At 40.4% G+C, this 23,265-nt stretch overlaps 1 long non-coding RNA gene and 1 pseudogene across 1 annotated transcript in view; both read left to right on the top strand.

Annotated features, from left to right (window-relative positions):
- The first annotated feature begins 6,553 nt into the window (after window positions 1-6,553).
- Window positions 6,554-23,265, top strand: part of LOC117802578 — a 24,529-nt gene continuing 7,817 nt past the window's right edge. Inside the window, exons 1-2 of the long non-coding RNA XR_004625940.1 lie at window positions 6,554-6,616; window positions 10,776-10,827. This is a non-coding gene — a long non-coding RNA (uncharacterized LOC117802578). The remainder of the gene's footprint in view (window positions 6,617-10,775; window positions 10,828-23,265) is intronic.
- On the top strand, window positions 20,920-21,467 carry LOC109489582 (annotated as a pseudogene).

Below are 23,265 nucleotides of genomic sequence, written 5' to 3'. Positions count from 1 at the left end.
CGCCTGGATGGCTTAGTCGGTTAAGCATCTGCTTTCAGCTTAGGTCATGATCTCAGGTCCCAGGATGGAGCCACATGTTGGGCTCCCTGCTCAGTGGGGAGCCTGCTTCTCCCTCTCCTGCTCCCCGCTTGTGCTCTCTCTCTCTGTCAAAACAATAAATAAAATTTTTAAAAAAGATGCACGGTGAAATATTTAGAGATGAAGTGTCTATAAGTTATTTAGAAATGATTCAATACTGAAAGCTGTAGCTAGAGATAGAGGAGGTAAATATGGCAAAATGTAACAATCATTAAACTAAGTGATGGGATATGGATGCTCATTTTTTCAATTCTTTGGATGTTTGAAATCATTTGTAATACAAAGTTGAAAAAATATCAAATATGCACAGATTCCTTACTGGACCCTGAAGAAAGCAAATGGTAGGACAGTACTGCATAGTTTATTTCCTCATCTGTGCATATATATATATTTTTTTAAGATTTTATTTGAAAAAGAGAGAGAGTGCACGTGCATGCATGCAGAGGAGCAGAGGGGGAAGGATAGGGAAGGGGAAAGAAACTCAAGCAGACTCTGCCCTGAGCACGGAACAGGACTCGATCCCACAACCCATGAGATCACGACTTGAGCCAAAACCAAGAGTCTGAAACTTAACCAACTGAGCCACCCAAGAGCCCCTTGCGCATATATACTTTTAAGTCAATATGAGCTTGGGTAGGCACAGGAAAAGTCTGGAAGAACACAGAAACCCAGAATAAGCTACCTGGAGGCAGAGACTGGGTAGAGGCAACAGAGAATTTAATACTTTTTACCTTATACATTTAATAATAATCATCAGTTTCGGGTGTTAATAAAATAAAAATAGCCTTGCCTTAAAATTTTCCCATTTGTTTGCTGTTCTTATCATTTTTATGGACATCCTGGCTCAAAATTTCAAAGCCATCTGTAAGTACTCTTCTGATTTCCTACTATTCATCAGGTCCTATCTCTCCTTTATTCATAATATTATCAACCTTTTCCTATTAAGCCTACTACAGCCAGGCTCACAATTCAAATTCTCAGATAAATTCAAACCTCGGATTTTGTATCCTAACTCCAGCCATTTTCTCCTTTCAGATAACGATAAAAAATAAAGTCAAATAAATCATCCTAAAATACTGTTGGTACTTCCTTAGTCAAAAATGCAACCAGTTTCACATAACTTTTATATGTAATATAGGGATATTGACCTTGTGAATCTCCCACTGCTTCTTCAATCTGTCTTTGGTTGGTCTCCCGCGCACCCTCCCTCTACAATTTGGTTGAAATACAAATCAGAGTGTGAGAACTGCTGGCAGATTAGTCATTGAGAAGCCACACAATCCAGAAGCACAGGTAAATTTGTTTCCCATGGAGTGAGTCCTTACCAATTGGAAACAGGAAATGGAAGGACACTGGACAGATAAATCATCCCTTTTTTCTCTCTCTTATGAACTATTCTGAAGTATAGTTTCTTCTTGAAACCCCTTCAGAAAAATCCCTTATGCAAGTGACCTGCTCTGTCTCTTAGCTCAAGGTGAAACAGGAGCAAGGTATGTCATGTACTGCACCTTCCTTTCTCTTACTTTCTTCTCTCTCTAACTTTTACTATCCTGAGTTTGCACCTTCCAAATAAAAAGCACTTTAATTGGGTTCTGCTTCTCAGAGGATGTGAGCTAAATAATACACCTTACCTCAGTTGATACACACAAGCTACAACTCTATGAGATAAATAAATTAAAATACTACTGGGGGCACCTGGGTGGCTCAATTGGTTGAATGCCCGACTATTGGTTTCAGCTCAGGTCATGATCTTGCAGTTGTGGGATTGAGCCCCATATCAGGCAGAGTCGGCTTCAGATTCTTTCTCCCTCTCCTTCTGCTCCCACCCTCTACCCCACCCTCCCCAAATGAATAAAATCTTGAAAAAAAAAAAAAAAAGAGCACCTGGTGGCTCAGTTGGTTGGGCGTCTGCCTTTGGCTCAGGTCATGATCTCAGGGTCCTAGGACTGAGCCCAAGCAGGGTGTCTGCTTCTCCCTCTGCCCCTCCCTCTGCTCGTGCTCTCTCTCTCTCAAATAAATAAGTAAAATCTTTAAAAAAATAAAAATAAAAATAAACTAAAAAAAAAAGGGACACCTGGGTGGCTTAGCCAGTTAAGCATCTGCCTTCAGCTCAGGTCAGGATCCCAGGGTCCTGGATCAAGCACTACATAGGGCTACCTGCTCAGTGGGGAGCCTGTTTCTCCCTCTACCTCTGCAACTCCTCCTACTTGCACTTGCTCTCTTCTCTCTGTCTCTGTCAAATAAATGGATGAAATCTTTAAAAAAAGAAAAAATTAATAAATGAAAAAAAATGCTATTAGTAAGTTAGGAGGCGCCTAGCTGGCTCAGTTGGTACAGCATGTGCCTCTTGGTCTCGGGGTTGTAATTCTGTGCCCCATGTTGGGTACAGAGATCACCTAAAAAGAAAATCTTTAAAAAAATGTTAGAAAACTGTTAGGACACCCATCTTACCATGAAGAAACTGAGGTTCAACTAAGAAACTTTCCTAAGGAGCAAGGTTTTCTGCTCACCTACTACATGCAATTAGTCACAAATTCTGCCAGTCTGACTCCCCAAACATTTCTCCTATCTGCCTCTCCTTGCCATCCTACCACTTAGCCCAAAGTAATATTAGCCCACATTTAAAAAAAAAAAATCAGGGACTGAGATGATGTCATTTTAACCCTTTACTAATCTTGAGACACAGATACTGCTATCATTCTCATTTTACACACAGGAAAGCTGAGGCTTAAAAAGGGTCTTAACGTTTAACCAAGGGGTGCATGGGTAGCTCAGCTGGTTAAGCGTCTGGCTCATTTATATATTTATTTGAAAGCATGTGAGCAAGTGAGTATGGGAGAGGGGCATGGAGAGAATCTCAAGCAGATTCCCTGCTGAGCACAGAGCCCCACATGGGGCTTGATCTCACAACCCTGAGATCACGACATGAGCTGAAATTAAGAGTTGGACACTTAACCAACTGAACCACTCAGGCACCTCAAGCGTCTGACTCTTGATCTCAGCTCAGGTCTTAATCTCAGAGTCACCAAGTTCAAGCCCTCCATTGGGCTCCATGCTGGGCGTGGAGCCTACTTTAAAAAAGAAAATTTGCCCAAGGTCACACGGATACCACGTGGCAGAGCTAGGATGAACCCAGGCTATCTGGTTTTAGAACCCCTTGCTTCTACCTCTTCATCAGTTCTCACCTAGCTCAGTTAAAACATAAATCAGGTCACATGATGCTACTGCTGGACTCTCCCAATGGCTTCCTGACATTGAACTCAAACTGACATAAGCCAGCCTCTGAGACAACTGAATTCATCTCTTTGTTCCTTTGCTCACTTATGCTATAAACGTATTGACTATATGCCCACCATTGTTCTAGGCACTGGAGATAAGAGCAAGACTAACACAGATAAAAGTAGCTTTCTTCGAGGTGCTTATATTCAAGGGGTCTTCTCACTCTCTTTAAACATTTTCCAAGGGGTCTGTACATTTGTTGCTCTTCTTACCTGGATCATTTTTTCCCCACATGGCTGGCTCTTCATATTTAGGGCCTACGTTCCAATGTTACCTCTAAGAGAGCCCTTCCTTTTCTAACCAAATTATTCAAAACAGGGTCCTTGCTCTCAGTTATCCTCTGTCCTATTCATTTTCCTTTTCTTCACAATATTTATCACAACTTAAAAATCACATTTCGTTCTGTTTAAATGTTTATCCGTCTTTCATACTATCAGCTTCATGACTACAGAGATTATGTTAGTGCCTGGCAAAGCAGCCCATGGGTAAATATTTACTGAATAAATTAGCATCACAACATTAGCTGGCTTTAGCTATTCTCTGGCTTCCAGTCTTCTTTCACTTAAATCTACCCCCTCCCACATTGTGATCAGGTCACTTACTTTCTTAAATGCTTTCATGGGTCTCTTTTCTTACCTAATTAAGAATAAGCACACAATACCCTCCAAGACAAGGACTCTGAGCTCAGGAGCTCAGAGATGAAGCAGCATATAAACTAGACTTATGAATGAAGAGAGTGTTTACCAGATTGAGAAGAGAGAGGAAGATACCACTTTCTCTTCTTTCTTAGCACTCAGTAGCTCAAAAGAACACAATGCTTTTCAAGAGAGTCATTTCTGGTGTGAAGAGCGAGGTATGTTGATATAGAAAGCTGGAAACAGACTGTGAAGTTTCACAAATGACATTAAAGAGTGAGGATTTGACGCACACAAGATGGTACAATCTTAGAAAGTTTACAGGCATGGGAATGGTATGTTCCAATTAGTGTTTCAGAAATAAAAAGCAGTGAGAAGAACGGACTGGATAGGAGGAGAACAAACACCAGTCAGAAGGCTGCTTAATATGAAACAGACCACATTAAGAGATAAAGGCTAGAATCACAGCAGGTGAAATGGGGATGGAGAGGAAGAGAGATTCAAAGGAACCACATTAAACAGTCATCTACTTAATACAAATTTAACATTACCTAGATAAGAATTTCCTACAACAGGGCCTATAAACTTCCACCAAAGACACAGTCCCAAATCGCCCTAGACCTTATTCCTCCACTACACATATTACATAGCTATGTTACATGGCTATATCACATCCATACTACCAAATGGATGTGCCACTATGTTGTTTCTCACAAACTGAGCAGTAGGTCCTCAAAGGCAGGGAGTGTGTTAATTCCATTTCTTCAATATCCAAGGCAGTGCCTGATAATCTTTGTAAGTGAATAAACAAGTAGAAGAATGCTTTATGACTTGAGGCAGGACTTGAAAACTAGATGGGCTTTAGGCCTAAAAAAGTCATTCCAAGCAAGTGCAAAAGATAAGGGAAAGTAGGACTGGTAAATCTGGGAAACAGCTACTGCCTTCAATTAAGAAGGAAGATGTTGGTCCCCTTGGTCCACCCTTGGACAAGCCATGCTCATTTCCCGCCTGGGACATTCTCCTTATACATCCTACCCATTCCATATGGCTCTCTCCTTCATTTCATGCGGGTATCTGCTCAAATATCACCTCACCCTAGCCTTTCTGTGACCGGCCTACCTAAACTTCTATAGCATACTCTATTATCCTCACTTTGTAAACCTTTTCTCTACTGTTTTTCTTCTCAGTTTACTGAAGAGATCTTTCAACCATTTTATTAATCTGTACCTATAATAGGATTGGCTCACTTTCATNCCTTTTCTCTACTGTTTTTCTTCTCAGTTTACTGAAGAGATCTTTCAACCATTTTATTAATCTGTACCTATACTAGGATTGGCTCACTTTCATTTCAAGTCCATCTGTCAGATACTGAGATCAAAACCTACAGAATATAGAGATTGTCTTTTCTTTTTTTAAAATTTCACTGCAAAAAGTCTTAAGTGTTAACCACTTCTAAGATCTGTCAGTTAAGTTCTCCCAACATAACTGAGATGCCACAGAGTACATTAACTTCTTACAAGACACATATGGCAGACCGTCCCAGAGTTAGGCAGGAAAGAATTTTACATACCCTAATAGAGAATATTCTAGGAATGGAGCAGTAATCCATAAAGAAAATAATCGGGATTAAATTAATTAACCTTGGGGAACTACGGGAAAATAGGTTCTAAACGCAAGATATTTGAGAGCACAGAACGAAGAGAGACACTCTAATTTTACGCCTAAACAAGTAGTTTTTACAAAGCTAATTACATAGGACATCCCTGACCAGCGGCAGGCTTACGTGGGGCGAAACAGCCCAGGTGAGTCTTATCCTGAGCCAGGGAACAGAAGGCAGCTGTGTGCTCCAGGGTGAACTTTACTTGTTCTGCCTTCCCCAACGGAAAACCGAAAAGCCTGCTAAGTGGTTAAATAAATTTAAGTCAGGTATTCTGGAGAGTGAGGCAAAGGCGGTCAGTAGAGTCTTCATACTGCATTTAGATGATAACCACCACCACCACCTATCGCTTTGGGACCCAAAGACTCACATTTGGGACGGCCGAGGGAGAGAAATGCACACCCAAATTAAAGTCGCCCTCGGGTCCCCACCCCTAGTCCCCACCGACTCAGCGCCAGGCTCGGCCCACCCTTGCGTGTACCACCGCTTCAGCATAGGGGTCATGGGCGCCTCACCTGCAGGCTTGTCTGCAGCCATCTTCCCACCCCAGCTTAGGTTCTTCCCCGTAGGTGGCGTGGCCTCGACTCCAGCTGCCGAGTTGGCTGCGGTCCTGGACCTCGGAAGACGAGTCCACTCCGGCTCCGGGCCCCTGGGTTCCGGCCCTGGTGAGTGGACAGACCGCGGGCTGAGGAAGTGACGAAGGCTAGTTCGCGTTGTCTAGCAACAAGAGGCAGTGCCTCAGGCCGGGTAGCCCCACTGTCTCCCGCCAGACACAGCTTCCGCTCTACGGCATCCCGGTACACACCACTTCCGGGGGCCGCCGCGGGTGTGGGAACTGCGGCTGGCCCCGCCCCACGCTGGCGTGCCCCGAGCGCCCCGCCCCCGGCAGCGTATGCGTATGCGTGCGCGGCCGACCGGACCGGGGCTCACTCGGGACTGTGGGCGTATGCTGGGTAACCCGGGAGGGGTCTGTACGCGATTACTTTTGCTTATCCTCTTTAAAATTCTTAAGTGTCAGAACTTTCCTCACGCGTTTTACGTAAAATCACAATAATAAGACCTGACACCTGTGTGCTAAGCATTGAGCCGTGCACTTGGCCTGTACGCTTTCACTGATTTCTCCCAATTCTGTGAGAAGGCACTGTTGCAGTTCCCTTTTAAAAACAAAACATTTTATTTTAGAACAGTTTTATATTTACAGAAAAATTGTAAAGATGATAAGAGTTCCTGTATACTCCTCACCTAGTTTCCCGTGTTGTGAGCATCTTAAATTTTGACTAAATATCTGGTACATCTGTCGCATCTAAGAAATAACCTTGATTGGTACATTACCATTATTTTTTAATCTCACCAATTTTCCCCAATGTCCCATTCTGTTCCAGCATTCTGTCAAGACACCACATTACATTCATTATGTCCTCTTAGGGTAGTCTTGACTGTGATAGTTTCTCAGATTTTTCTTGTCCTTGATGAGTTTGACAGCTTTAAGGAGTACCAGTCAGGATTATTGAAGAACGCACATTTGATTTATTTTGTTCATGTTCATGAAGCTGGCACCCAGACATACATCTTGTCAATTCAGAAGAGAAAGAGTCACATGGTCCCCAGGCACAGCTGCACCAAACGAGGAACATGTAAGCCTAGCCTCCAGGGATAGAATTGCCTGCTTTATCTTTCAAAGCAACCTGTGGAACAAGTAGTTAATCAGCACTACCCTAGAGATACAATTACCAAATATACCTAATGAAATCTTTAACATAAAGAGTAAAGGTGTATTTTAGATTCCAAGTCTCTTAATGGAAAAGATCTACAGAGGACCAAAGTGGCACCAGGACACCGGCTAACATGACTTCACAGGCCTTCAATCAGCAGGGTCTACCTTCTCAGGACACCGATGCCCCAGTTGGCTAGGATGCAGCAGGGGAGTTACTTAGATCAGAGGTCTAAAAGCTCTCAGTAGAAGGGAGGAGGGGGAAGGGACAAAAGCAGGGAAGGAGTATGTTTTGCTTTGCTGAACCAGCAGTTCCAGGTAAGGAGACTACCCAGCTAGGTGTTTCACCTAATAGCCCCTTACATGAGCGAGTTTGAGCGGTACTGGAGCTGAGGATCTATGCAGAAGCCCCACTGAGTTGTCTTTTTATTTTTTTAGCATTGTATTATTTATTATCATTATTATTATTATTATTATTGTTATTAGAGGAGAGGGAGAATCTTAAGCAGGCTCCACACCCAGCACAGAGCCTGGCACAGGGCTTGGTTTCACAACCCTGTGATCATGACCTGGGCCAAAATCAAGAGTTGGACACTTAATTGACTGAACCACCCAGGTGCCCCCAAAAAGATTTTATTTTTAGGTACTCTCTATACCCAACATGGAGCTTGAACTTACAACCCCGAGATCAAGAGCTGCATGTTCTATTAACTGAGCCAGCCAAGAGCACCATTATTTATTTATTTATTTGTTATTATTATTATTTTTTCCCCGAGTTGTCTTGAAGTTGCTTTTAGCTCATTATAATACTAAGATGTCCTCCTATAGGCGGGGTTTTCTGCCATTTTTTGAAACATACCTATATGCACTAGCATGTTAATGTGTTAGACAAGCATAGTTGAAGCAAAGAGCAAAGTAATAGAATATGTATAAGTTCCTTAATGTATATGCAAGCTACCTGCCCTGCCCGCTAATACAGTGACTAAGAGCATCTTGTACTAATCCATGGGAAGACAGTGCTTTGAGAACTATCTATCTCCTTATGTGTAACAAGTAATAAAAAGTTCTTTGCTTTTGGAGTGCCTGGGTGGCTCAGTTGGTTAAGTGTCTGCCTTCAGCTCCGTCATGATCTCAGGGTCCTTGGATTGAGTCCTGCATCAGGCTCTCTGGTCAGCAGGGCATCTGCTTCTCCTTCTGTGCATTCTCTCTCTCTTTTTTTGAAAAAAAAGTTCTTTGCTTTCCACACTTCTTTGGGTTATGTTCAATTCGATGCACCCCAAGTGCAGCACCCTTTGAGTCCAATTACTGTTAGACTAGGATTATGGGTTTTTAGGAGGAAAACCAGCGGGGACTTGCCATTCCCATCACATCAAATGAAGAGTACATGCTAGCAAATGATAATATTAACTTTGATCACCTGGCTCAGGTAGGGTCTGCCAGGCTTCTCCACTGTAAAGTTAACCTCCACACTGTACTCTTTGGAAGTGAGTCATTAAATGCAGTTCACACTCAGGTTGGGGAGTGGAGGATGTTTTAAACTCTACCTCCTACAGTGAGGAGTATGTATGTAGATAATCTTCTCTAACGGAGGTTTAACTGTTCTCCCCCATTTAGTTACTTATTTAATCATAAATTTTATGAGTATGGACTCATGATTGTGTTTATAATCCAATATTAAGTTATTTTGTTGCCGAAATTGTTTCAGCTTTATTAATGGGGAGCGTTTTCAGGTAGGCTCCTATGTCCCTTTCAAGTGGTTGCCCACTTTAAAAAAAAAAACACCTTTTTTATTCACATTAACGTTCACATAGAAAAGTGCACAAATCATAAGTACAGTTTATTGAATTTTCAACATATCCACTTAACTAGCCCCCAGAGAAAGGACAACTACTTGCAACTAGAGGCCCCCCCATGCCTCCTACATTTCTCCACAAGTGTAGTCACTATACTGATGGCTAACACCATGGATTAGTTTCACCTGTATTCAATTTAATACAAATGGATCATACAGTGCATATATGTATTTTTAAAAGATTTATTTATTTTATTTTTAAATAATTTATTTATTTACTTGAGAGAAAGAGAGCACAAATGAGAGAGAGCATGAACAGGGAAGGGGGCAGAGGAAACCGGAGAAACAGGCTCCCCACTGACCAAGGAGCCTGATTCAGGGCTCGATCCCAGGACCCCAGGACCACAACCTGAGCTGAAGGCTGACACTTAACCGACTGAGCCACTCAGGTGCACCTTATTTATTTATTTTCGAGTGAGAGAGCATGCAAGAGTGGGGGGAAGGACAAAGGGAGAAGGAGAGAATCTCAAGCAGACTCTCTGCTGAGCATGGAGCCATTGCGGGGCTCAGTCCCACAAGCTTGAGCTAATGACCTCAGCTGAAATCAAGAGTTGGACGCTTAACTACTGGGCCACCCAAGCATCCCCATACAGTCTATTTTCCTTGGAGTCTAGCTTCTTTTGTTCAACAATATGAGATTCATCCATGTTTGTTGAGTTTGTAGCTCATTTTCTCGTTATGTAATGTTCCATTATGTGAATTATTCTGTAATTTATGTGCTCATTTTATTGTTCAGTATTTGGGTATTTTGTCTGTATTGAATAAGGCTAATATGGATATTCTAATATGTCTTTTGATGTATATGTTTGTAGGGGCCAAGGACAGGCTGCCCCAAGATGGATCACTTTGGCATAGGACAAACTTTATTTTCCAAACATCTCCTCCCACCTTCCTGCTAATGGTCTTTTTCTCTCTTTGTATCTTCAGACCCCTACCCCTTTCCTTAGCTCATATAAGCCTCATGTTACTCATCTCAGTTTGATTCTTAGTCCAGCTAGAAGAACGCTGAAGGGTAGAGTAAAGTCTTTCTCCCCAACATGTTAGAGCTCACATAAAAAGATGCCTGAAGTGCTTACTGATCTTGCTTAAGGAAGGAGCCTCTCAATAAAAGGGAATTAGGAGGAACCTTTTAAATAATTTGGACTTGAGCTGGATGATTTTAAAGAGAGATTAGGCAGGTGGAGAGGGCAATTTAGAATTAGATTCACTCAGGAAACAGGCAGTTCAGGAATTAAGTGTCTTAATTTTTATTTAGGAAGCAGGAGGATTAAAGCAAGGCCAGAGTGGTCATTGGTCAAGGGGCAGCATCACTCATGTTAGAAGAAGGGGGTGTTCCCTCATTTTTACAGTTGTGGAGGATTTTGTTTTTGTCTTGTTCCAAACCCAGTCATGGTGTAAACTTCTCTGAACATTGTTCATATTCTGTGATTGTTTATGGCCATTTGGGAACATTCTACTATGAAGAATTGTTTTTATTTTCTTAGTGGGGCCTAGATGTCAGCAGAGTCATTTTTCAGTTCCTCATGGGTGATCACTTTTTTGTTCTTGTTCCTCATTTTGTAGATAAGGAAACTGAAGCATAGATGTTAACCCACGTTCCCAAGTCACAAGACAAGTAAGTGACTATTATCTTAACCACCACATTCAGCTTTAAAGATTCTAGAATTTCCTACACTGAAGACATCTTGGGTCTCTTCTTTCAACTTTCAGTATTGGCAGGTATCTAATACTGATAGGGTGACATCAGTGATGGAAAGGCATTAATTCAGAAGTGGGGGGTACCTGCTGACTCAGTCAGTACAGCATGAGGCCCTTGATCTTGAGGTTGTGGGTTTGTGCCCCATGTTGTATGTAGAGATTACTTAAAAAAATAAAATCTTAAAAAAAAAAAGTGGTGAGTGGTGGAAAATCTCAGTGGGACTCTGTTCTGTCACCAGTCTTGGCACTGCACTTCCCCTCCAGCTAGTGAACAGTGTCTCAAACTGGATGTGGTCCTTGTCACTTGTGCAAGACTGTCTGCAAAGATAGTTGTCTGCAGTTACTCCTGTCCCAATATGCACATGCTGCTCTTCCTCTCCCTTTGTAACTGAGCTGGGACTTGCTCTGACCAACAGAATGCAGAAGTGATGCTGAGCCAATTTGGGGCCTAGTCCTTCAAAAGTATGGCAGCTTCCACTTTTCCTCTCTTGTTCTCAGTCACCAAGGTATAAGGAAGCTCAGGCTGTCCTGCTGGAGAGAGACCACGTGAAGGAGACTCAAGATGCCCCAACTGACAGCCAGCACTAAGGTTCCAGACATAAGAATGAAGTCGTCTTTTTTTCTTAAAGATTTTATTTATTTATTTATTTGAGAGAGAGAGAGAGTGTATGTGTGAGCTGGGAGAGGGGCAAAGGGGGAGGGAGAGGGAAAGGGAAAGGATCCCAAACAGACTCCATGCTGAGCCTGGAGCCTGACACCTGGCTTGATCCCAGGACACAGAGATCATGACCTCAGCTGAAACCAAGAGTTAGACACTCAACTGACTGAGCCACCCAGGCACCCCAAGAATGAAGCCTTCTTGAACCTTCCAACTCAACTCAACTGCCAGCTCAATGTAGTCACATGAGTGATTCTAGCTAATATCATATGCAGTAGAAAAACAGCTCAGTCAACCCCCAGAATGGCAAAAAATAGTAAGGCATTGTTATCGCATTTTTAAAATATAATTTCAAAAATTAAGATATAGGGGTGCCTGGATGGCTCAGTTGGTTGAGCATCTGCCTTCAGCTCAGGTCATGATCTCTGGGTCCCTGGGATCAAGTCCCACATTAGGCCCCTTGCACAATGGGGAGCCTGCTTCTCCCTCTGCCTGCCACTCCCCCTGCTTGTGCTCTCTCTCTCTCTCTCTGACAAATAAATAAATAAAATCTTTAAAAAAATAAACATATAATTAAAATACCATGTAATTCACCCTTGTAAAGTGTGCAATTCTGTGATTTCTAGTAAATTCATGAAGTTGTACAATCATTACCAATTTCTAATTCTAACATTTTTTTTTTAAGATTTTATTTTTAAAGGATGCCTGGGTGGCTCAGTCAGTTAAGTGTCTGACTCTTGATTTCAGTTCGGGTCATGATCTTAGGGTCGTGAAATTGAGCCCTGGGCCTAACTCTGTGCTGGGTGTGGAGCCTGCTTGATGTTTTCTCTCTCCCTTTCCCCTCTGCCCTTCTGCACCCCCATCCCCTCCCTCTCAAGCAAATGTGCTTTCTCTCCAAAAAAAAAAAAAATGAAAAAAAAATTTTTTTTTTGGTGGGGGAAGCAGATGGAGAGGGAGAGAAGGAATCCTAAGCAGGTTCCACACCCAGCTCAGAGCCCCACACAGAGCTCAATCTCATGACCCTGAGATCACGACCTCAGCTAAAATTAAAAGTCAGACCCTTAATTGACTGAGCTACCCAGACACCCCCCCCACCTCATTTTTTGCATTGGATGTACAAGTTATTCTTTTAAACTGCTAAATTTGAGGGTGTAGGAATAGATAACTGAAACACCATCTCCCAATTCTTCATTCCCCATCTGGTTTAACCAACCAACCAAGGTCTGTGGATTCTACCACCTTCATATGATGGATCCTTTCATTTTCACTGCCATTCTATTCCCAAGTCATCACCTCTAACTGAAACAAGTGCCACAGCAAAATTGTCAACCAGTCTTTCCCCTTCCAGAATGCTTTCATTTAGCCAGAGATAGGTTTTTTATGCTAATCTGATCATGTCCACATTCATTTCAAACACTTCATTGCTTTTAGCACCAATTCCAAACTCCTTAAAATGACTTTTAAGACCCTTCATGACCTTCCTGTAATCCCTTTTCAGCTTCCGTCCCATATACACCCTCCTTTGTAGCCAATGCCATTTCCTTCCCAGGAAACACGGGCATCATTTTCTCAAGATGTTCCTGACTGCCACAGACTGTATGAGCAATTTTCAAATCTTCTCTTGCACTATGGAAACAATCTCTTGATATGAATCCCCTCTCCATCACCTCAGTTGTAATCTCCAAATACTGTCTTTAAATATCATCATGATATTGATGCTTAGCAAGCATGCCAATATCTATGAATGCAGCATGACTTTAAGGTAATGAGAATTCTGGGGCATCTGAGTGGCTCAGTTGGTTAAGCATCTGACTCTTGATTTCAGCTCAGGTCATGATCTCAGGGTGTGAAATCGAGCCCCACATTAGGCTCCACATCCAGTGTGGAAAGAATCTACTTTAGATTCTTTCTCCCTGACCCTTTGCCCCTCCCCCCCAAAGATGAGAATTCCTCAGTGTATTAGGAGTATTAACACTTTTGAACGGTCTTTTACAGTTTCATAAAGAGGTTTTGCAATGATTGTTTCTTTTCGTCCTCAACATTGTTGTAATATGGGTATTCAAACTCATTTTATGGGTGAGGAAATTGAGGCTCCAGGAAGTAAATCAATAAATCAACTTGTTCAGTTAGTAAGTGTCAGAACTGGAACTTGAGAAGAGTTCTTGGACTCTAGATATGGCTTTTTTTCTTTTAGGATACAAAGGGCTAAATCCAGTGTTATTCCCATAATCAAGTTTCTGGTGGAAAATATAAAATATTTTGCAACAAATTCATCACAGTGAATACATAATTACCAAGAAATATTACAAAGATGTGAAAATTTCTATCCATTTTGCCAAAGCAGTAACATCCACAAGGATGGACATCAAGCTCCCATCCCAGTTTCACTTTTCATTCACTGGCTATTCAAATCAAGCTTCTAAGGCAAAACTATTGGCTAGTTTAAAGTGTGCCAGTAATCATTTGATCCAAATCTGGTGAATTTTGTGTGACCCTGAATTGGATCCAAACAGTGCTGAACACTCTCTTCAGGTGGAAAATTTAAGGAAATGCCAAAAAATTCAGTAATCAAGACAAATAATATTTTAAGCCAATATTTTTTAAAATTGGGAATTAATATATTCATGATGAGTGGTATATTAATATTTAAGTAAAGACAGGTTTAAAGTAAGTAAAAACTGATCTTTCCTTTTGCCTCAGGTTTCTATGTGTCTCAGCACAGCACTGTTGCTGATCCTGTCATATAAAATTTTTTTAAAAGATTTTATTTATTTATTTGACAGAGATAGAGACAGCCAGCGAGAGAGGGAACATAAGCAGGGGGAGTGGGAGAGGAAGAAGCAGGCTCATAGTGGAGGAGCCTGACGTGGGGGCTCGATCCCATAACCCCGGGATCACGCCCTGAGCCGAAGGCAGACGCTTAACCGCTGTGCCACCCAGGCGCCCCCATATAAAATTTTTTGATATTTTGCTCTTTGTGGATTCTTTGTATTCATTTTTATTTAAAATATCATATAAACACATTATTTATCTTGATTACTTACCAAGTTTTTTGGCACTCCATTAAATTTTGCACCCAAAGTCAGTGCCTCACTTGCTTTACTGTGTCTGGCCCTGTATCCATCCAAAGGCTATGTCACCAGAATGTTTGGAGCACAGAGGCATTATCCAATTTTGTGAAATAGTCTTTCCTACTGTCTTACAGATGTACAAGTTAGGATAAGTTCTGGGTTTTGCATAGTTGGATATATAAGTTAGTTTTGTTTTTAAAGTGTTTCATTTAGAGTTATACTTGGTATATGGTATGCAGTGTATAAGATACAATTTTAAGAAAGGAACTCCAGTTAAATTTGAATTTCAGATAAATACTAAAATTTTTTTGTTATAAATATGTTCCAAATATTGCATTGTTTATCTGAAATTCAGATTCAACTGACATCCCGTGTCTCTCCTTCCCACTCCCTAAATTGGGCATACAGGAGTTGATAGCCATTTTATTTTATTTAAGTATACAGGAGTTGATAACCATTTTATTTTATTTTTTTAATTTTTAAAAAAGATTTTATTTATTTATTTGAGAGGGAGAGAGCAAAAGAGAGAAAGAATGAGATGGGGGAGAGTCAGAGCGAGAAGCAGGCTCCCCACTGAGCAGGGAGCCCCATGGGGGACTGCATCCTGAGACTCTGGAATCATGACCTGCGCTGAAGGCAGATGCTTAACTGACTTAGCCACCCAGGCACCCGAGAACCATTTTAAGAAGAAATATGAGAAACAAGAAAATTTAACTGTAATTAATTAAGTTTACAACTAGTGGCATGGATCCTCTCTGCCCTCAGATCTCATTTTTGCCCTTGCTCTGCTCTGCTCTGTATCAGGGGGCTGACTCCTAGAGGCTGTTCCCAGGCTCCCAGGTCAGCTGACTTCTGGCTAAGTCCAGACAATGGGAGGCATCATTGGGAAATAGGAAGGCAAGAGGAAGGGAGAAACCAGGGGTGTTTCCCCACTCCTTCTCTGCCTCAGATAGTCTGCCTTTCTTTTTCTTTTTTCCTTTTAAAAGATTTTATTTATTTACTTGACAGAGAACCAGAGAGAGCACAAGGGGAGGGAGCAGCAGACAAAGGGAGAAACAGACTCCCTGCTGAGCAGGGAGCCTGATGCAGGGCTCGATAACATGACTCTGGGATCCTGACCTGAACTGAAGGCGGATACTTTAGCTGACCAAGCCACCCAGGCACCCTTCAGGTGGTCGGCTTTCTGACAAAGGCTTCATCCCTCAATAGGCTCACGGTAGTTCTGGATTTGCTCAATGACTCCATGAACACCTCCTGCTTCCTTTCTCTCCCCCTCTTGCTCCAGCAGGAGGCAGTAGTGGTGTCCCGTTCTTGCTAAGGGTTGAGTTGCCTCACTGCCTTGCCAGGTTTCTTGGCTCCTCCATTCAATTTCCTGCATCAGGTTCCCTCTGGGGTTTTCTCCCCTGTTTTCAATGCTTAGAGGGGTTTCTGTTTTCTTGGTTAGACCCTGACCAATAGAAATCCTTTGGCAAAGGCTTAGAAACAATATATTGAGTTGGGTAGTCTCTTCTCATCCCAAGCCTTCCTGAAGGAAGTTCTTTGTTCCTTCTGGAGGTGTCCTACAAAGTTTGTTGGCATTTAGATTTGTGTCTTTATCATTATTTCTGAGCCACTAATATGCAAATACAAGATATTGTTGATAGAAGTCTTGATGGTATACATGGGATTTTCACAATTTTATCTAGTACCTTTAACAGAATTATTGTCTTATAGCCTAGTGTTTTTCATGACTCTTTGGCGCCATCTCCAGTGGACATTTCTAATTTACAAGTGAAGAAAAAATGTATGTGACTGTTATTATGCTCTAAAATATGATTTTGAAATTATTTTAATTATAAACATGGGAAAATTAAGTAGGGTTTTTTATCATCATCATAATTATGAGATATTTCACAAACAAAAAATGAAGAATATGACAAGTTTATTTACCACTCAGGTTTAACAAAATTTATATTTGCCATATTTGCTTTGGAAATTCTTTTGAAAAATATGTAAATCATTATCGGTACAGATGAATCCAGCTTATATTCCCTTCCTGATTGCATTTCCCTTACTCCCTTCCCAGTGAAAGCCACTATGCTAAAGATAGTAGGTATCCTTCTAGTCCATGTTTAAAACATATAAAGAACACATTATTAATCATTCAACTTTATATAAGTATTGCACAGATATTATTCTGAAACTTCCTTTTTTTTACCCAACATCATATCTTTATATTGAAATATGTATTTATAAAATACATAGTATTCATATAAAATATGTTTATATTTATATAAAATATATGTTAAAATATACAAAATATATATTTATATTAAACTATAGAGTGTATTTTACACTGTTCCTTTTTGTCTTCCCCTGGTGGTCCCAAGATAACTGCCACAGCTGTGCCCTTGCCTGGCAGAATCCAAAGCAGGAAGGGGAGGAAGGGAAGCAAAGAAGAATTTCCATTTTCTAGCTTATTCTCTAACAGATAGGTAGGTACCACATACCATCAATTGTAAGGCACACATATTTTTAACTACTAAAAAACCCAAAATTCCAACACTTAAACCAACAATACTTTCTTATCTCTTAGAATTTTTGTTTTATACTTTTAAAAATAGCCCTTTAAAACTTAGGCATAAAATTTTTTATCTTTTATTTTTTTTAAAGATTTTATTTATTTGACAGAGAGAGAGGCAGCAAGAGAGGGAACACAGAAGGCAGAGTGGGAGAGGGAGAAGCAGTTTCCCCTCTGAGCAGGGAAACCAGAACGCTGGGATCATGACCTGAGCTGAAGCAGATGTTTAAGGACTGAGCCACCCAGGTCCCCCCAGACATAAATTTTTTAAAATTATATATTACTCTTGAGTATACAAAATAGGAAAATAGAAATGAATTAAATTGGTTAAGGATATTTTCAGGGTATCTTTTCACCAGAGTTCCACTCTAAATCACTTTTCAAATCAGCGCCTTCCATGTCCGTGTTTTCCCCCAAAATGTTACCCTCTGTGGCATAAGGAATGCTGATAGTGCAGTATGTCCTCACAGAGTATGCCACTCTTGTCTCAAGAAGACACATTCTGCAAGTTGTGATTCTAGTACTTTCTGGATCTTACCAGATATCACAAAGGGTAGGTTTTCTGATCATGTTTGTACACATGCAGGGTTGACAAACATTACACCAGCCATCCAATGACAGTGCTTATGAGATGCCATCAATTGTGAGAAGCCCGGCAATTTCAGAAATGAAAGAAAGATTGTGTGTCTTGGAATCAATGAAGTGTGGTGGAAGTTCCCTAGACTCTCACCAAAATTTCCCTTCATTCTCATTGGCAAAGTTGTTGCCTGCTCACCACTGCATCAATTACTGGTGAGAAGAAATGAGATTCCAACGCACGCCCTGGATCCATCACACTGCATTCACAAAATACTTCTGTGAGGGATAAATAAAATCAGGATTTTGTTAACTAGGAGGAATGGGGTATGGCTGCTCACACTTCACCCTATTTATCTCTTCTTTTGTTCAAAGGCATTGAACTCATCTCCAATTTTCATTTTACAAAGCACAACTCACTCTTGAACACGTGCATAGCTGTAAGAGCTGCTCTAGGATACATACTATGCAGTGGAATTTAGCTCAATAATGGTGAACCCATATTTTCAGGATTTTTATTGTGAAACTTTCCAAACATGCCCCAAACTAGAAAGTATTACAAAACCCATGTGTCCATCCCCTAGCTTCACTTAACCATAGACTTGTTTCATCTACACCTTCCCCCTTGTTATGTTTTTTGCTGGAGTATTTTAAAGCAAATCCCAGACATTGTACAATTCACTTCTAAACACTTCACTATGCAACTCAAAAAGAAATCTCCAAATATTTTCTTGCATGACCACAATGCCATTATCACATCTAACAAAATGCAAGTAATTATTTAATATTATTCAATTACCAAGCCATACTCAAATTTCCTCGATTGTATAAAAAATTCTTTTTGTAATTTCTGTTTAGAATCAAGATCAAACAGGATCCATTTTATTTGGTTGTTATGTCTCTTGTGTTTCTCATAAGTCTTTCAAGTCTTATGTTTCTCTTAATCTAGAACAGTACCCTCCCCTTCTACTTTTCCTTTCATTGACTTGCTGATGAAATTAGAGTCTAATATAAAGTCCCTCCTTTGAGATCTTGTATATTGCTTCCTTGTGGACTGCATCTTTTATGCTCAGTATTTCCTGTGGACTAGGGGTCAGTTTTAAAAGTTTGATTGCAGGGGCATCTGGGTGGTTCAGTCGTTAAGCGTCTGCCTTCAGCTCAGGGCGTGATCCCAGAGTTCTGGGATCGAGCCCCACATCGGGCTTCTCTGCTGGGAGCCTGCTTCTTCCTCTCTCACTCCCCCTGCCTGTGTTCCCTTTCTCACTGGCTGTCTCTCTCTCTGTGTCAAATAAATAAATAAAATCTTTAAAAAAAATAAAATTTGATTGCATTATTATTATTATTTAATTATTTTATTTTTAAGTAATCTCTACACCCAATGTGGGGCTCAAACTCACAACCCCAAGATCAAGAGTCACATACTCCACTGACTGAGCCAGCCAGGTGCCCCGGTTTGATTGCATTATGACTCAAAATTTTTTTCCTGAGAATTCTTATTGAGTGGTGCTATATAGTTTCTGTACCCACATCAGGAGACATGTGATGTTGGTTGTCTCACTTTTTGTGACGTTAAGATTGATCATTGGGTTTGGATGGTGACAACCTGATTTTTACACATTTCCTATCAGTTTTTCTTATAGTTGTTTTAACAGCATTAATGACCAGTGCCTGAATCAGTTATTTCACTAATGACTGAAACAATATTCTAATTTGGACACTCCTGCATTTGTTAACAAGAATCAGGCTAGGTGAGTGCCTCCTTAAATTTTCTACCTTAGGCACTTGACTCACCTTACCCTAGTTCCAGCCCTAGCTAGTATTCTTCTGTACTGAAACACTTTCCCTTATCCACGGGTATATTAGGTTATACTGAAATTCTATTTATATTAGAAAAGCAGAAATGTTTAGTTCTTTCCCTATAATTAACAATTTTCAGAGGAATAAGTTGATGGCCTGGCTATCTCCAGGACTATTTCCTGTCTAAAAAATTATTCTGAACTCATGACTTTTTTTATATATTCAATATGTTTTAATCAACTGCAGTCCTTAACCTTTTTGAAATTAAAATTATTCCATGTGCGCCTGTGGAAGCATACAACCCCAGTGATTGTTTGTTATACTTCTAACATACTTTTAATCCCTTATTTAGGTGGTGTTGTGTATGTTTTTAGGTATACCCTCATGTTCACCAGTTTCTTTGCTCATCCTTGCTTCCTTTTTAAAGAAATAGCTATATTGAGATTTAATTCATATACTGTACAATTCACCGACTTAAAGCGTACAGTTTGGTGAGTTTTAGTATCCCACAAAGTTGTGCAACCATCACCACTATCTAATTCCAGAACATTTCATCGCTCCCCAAAGAAACACTGCACGCATTACTAGTTCTCTCCCACTCCATCCGTGTCATGGTTCTTGGCAATCACTAATCAGCTTTCTGTCTCAAAGGGACTATTTGAGGATTTGCCTATTCTGAACATCTCACACAAAAAGAGTCATACGATGTATGCCTTCTGTGATTGGCTTCTTTCACTTAGCGTGTTTTCAAAATTTGTCCATATTGCAGTATATATCAGCATTTCATTCCTTTTCATGACTGATTAATATTCCATCATTTGTGAATACCACATTTTGTTTATTAATTCATCAAATGATGGACATTTGGGTTATTTCCACTTTGGGGCTATGAAGAATAAATTCATTGCTCACTTTAATTCATTTTATTTTGTTTTTAATTTTTTTTCAAGTAATCTCCACCCCCAACATGGAGCTCTAATTCATGATCCTGACACCAAGAGTCGCATGTTCTACCAAAACCAGCCAGGTGCTCCTCTTTGCCCATTTTAATTTTTTTAATTAAAAATCTTAAAATATTTAATGTTTTATTTTTATTTTATTTATTATTTTAAAAATTTATTTATTTATTATTTTAGAGAGAGCATTGGGGGAGAAGGAGAGAGAGAATCTCTAGCTGGTTCCCCTCTGAACACAGAGCCCAATGACTTGGGGCTAGACCCCATGATCCTGAGATCATGACCTGAGCTTAAACCAAGAGTCAGTCAGTTAACCATTGAGTCACCAAAGTAACCCATTTATATTTTATTTAAAAAAAATTCTGCTTTCCTTTCCTCCGGAACTGCCATCTTCCAGTAATTCACCAAAATGACTAACACAAAGGGAAAGAGGAAAAGTACCTGCTATATGTTCTCTAGGCCTTTTAGAAAACATGGAGTTGTTCCTTTGGCCACATACATGGGAATCTACAAGAAAGGTGATATTGGGGACATCAAAGGAATGGGCAGTGTTCAAAAAGGAAGGCCCCACAAATGTTACCATGGCAAAACTGGAAGAGTCTACAATGTTACTCAACATGCTGTTGGCATTGCTGTAAACAAACAAGTTAAGGGCAAGATTTTTGCCAAGAGAATTAGTGTATGCTTTGAGCATATTAAAAACTCAAAAAGCCAAAATAGCTTCCTGAAACATGTAAAATAAAATGATCAGAAAAAGAAGGAAGCCAAAGACTTAGGTACTTGGGTTCAACTGAACCCCCAGCCTGCCCCACCCAGAGAAACACATTTTGTGAGAACCAATGGAAAGGAACCTGAACTGCTGGAACACATTCCCTATGAATTCATGGCATGATAAACGTAAAGAAAATAAAAGACCTCAAGGCTGTAAAAAAAAAAAAATCTTCAAAGATTTATTTATTTAAGAGAGCTTGAGGAAAGAGGAGGGACAGAGGGAGAGGGAGAGACAGAATCTGAAGCTGACTCCCTGCTGAGTTCAGAGCCTGATGCAGGGCTTGATCTCAAAACCCCGAGAACATGACCTGAGCTGAAACCAAGAGTCGGTTGCTTAACCAACTGAGCCACCCAGGTGACCCTTAAAATTTTTAATGTAATCTCTATCCCCAATGTGGGGCTCCAACTCACAGCCTTAATCAAAAGTCACATGCTCTTCTCAAAGAAGACATCCAAATGGCCAACAGACCCGTGAAAAAATGCTCTACATCTCTCGGTATCAGGGAAATGCAAATCAAAACCACAATGAGATACCACCTCACACCTGTCAGAATGGCTAAAATTAACAAGCCAGGAGACCAGAGATGTTGGCAAGGATGTGGAGAAAGGGGAGCCCTCTTACACTGCTGGTGGGAATGCAAGCTGGTGTAGCCACTGTGGAAAACAGTATGGAGGTTCCTCAAAAAGTTGAAAATAGAGCTACTCTACTCCCCAAAAATTGCACTACTGAGTGTTTACCCCAAAGAGACAAATGTAGTGATCCGAAGGGGCACCTGCACCCAAAGTTTATAGCAGCAATGTCCACGATAGCCAAAATATGGAAAGAACCCAGATGGCCATTGACAGATGAATGGATAAAGAAGATATGGTATACATAAATGATGGAATATTACACAGTCATCAAAAAATGAAAACTTCCCATTTGCAACGACATGGATGGAACTAGAGGGTATTATGCTAAGTGAAAGAAGTCAATCAGAGAAAGATAATTATCATATGATCTCACTCATATGTGGAATTTAAGAAACAAAACAGAGGATCATAGGGGAAGAGAGGAAAAAATAAAACAAGATAACATCAGAGAGGGAGACAAACCATAAGACAAACTCTTAATCATAGGAAACAAACTGAGGGTTGCTGGAGGGGAGGAGGGTGAAGGGACGGGATAACTGGGTGATGGACATTAAGGAAGGCATGTGATGTAATGAGCACTGGGTATTATATAAAACTGATGAATCACAGACCTGTACCTCTGAAACCAATAAAACATTATATGTTAATGAATTGAATTTAAATAAAAATATTGAAAAAAATAAATAAGTTAAAATATAATGAAATAAACTTGTGTTTGTTTAGGAAAAAAGGGGGGGCACCTGGGTGGCTTGGTCAGTTGAGCATCTGCCTTCGGCTTGGGTCATGGTCCTAGGGTCCTGGGATCGAGCCCCGCATTGGGCTCCTTGTGCAGTGGGCAGCCTGTTTCTCCTTCTCCCACTCTCCCTGCTTGTGCTCTCTCTCTCTCATTCTGTCGAATGAATAAATGAAATCTTAAAAAAAAGAAAAAGAGTCACATGCTCTACCGACTGATCCAGCTGGTAGATTTGATATTTTATTTTTTTTATTTTTTATTTTTTTAAAGATTTTACTTTTTTATATTATTCATGAGAGACAAAGAGAGGCAGAGGCAGAGGACAAAGCAAGAGTCTGACACGTGACTGGATCCCAGGACCCTGGGATCATGACCTGAGCCAAAAGCAGACTCCCAACAGATGGAGCCACCCAGGCACCCCTAGATTTGATATTTTAATTGTCTTTTTATTATTGAGTCATATGAATTATTTATATATTCTTCATACAAGTCTTTTATAAAATATATGATTTGCAAATATTTGCTCCCATATCGTGGTTGTCTTTTCACTTTCTTTTTTTTTTTTTTTAAATCATTCTTTTTTTTTTTTTTAATTTTTTT

The sequence above is a fragment of the Ailuropoda melanoleuca genome, chromosome 6 (genome assembly GCF_002007445.2).
Source record: "Ailuropoda melanoleuca isolate Jingjing chromosome 6, ASM200744v2, whole genome shotgun sequence".
Classification (NCBI taxonomy): domain Eukaryota; kingdom Metazoa; phylum Chordata; class Mammalia; order Carnivora; family Ursidae; genus Ailuropoda; species Ailuropoda melanoleuca.
This window is presented reverse-complemented; position numbering and strand designations above follow the sequence as displayed.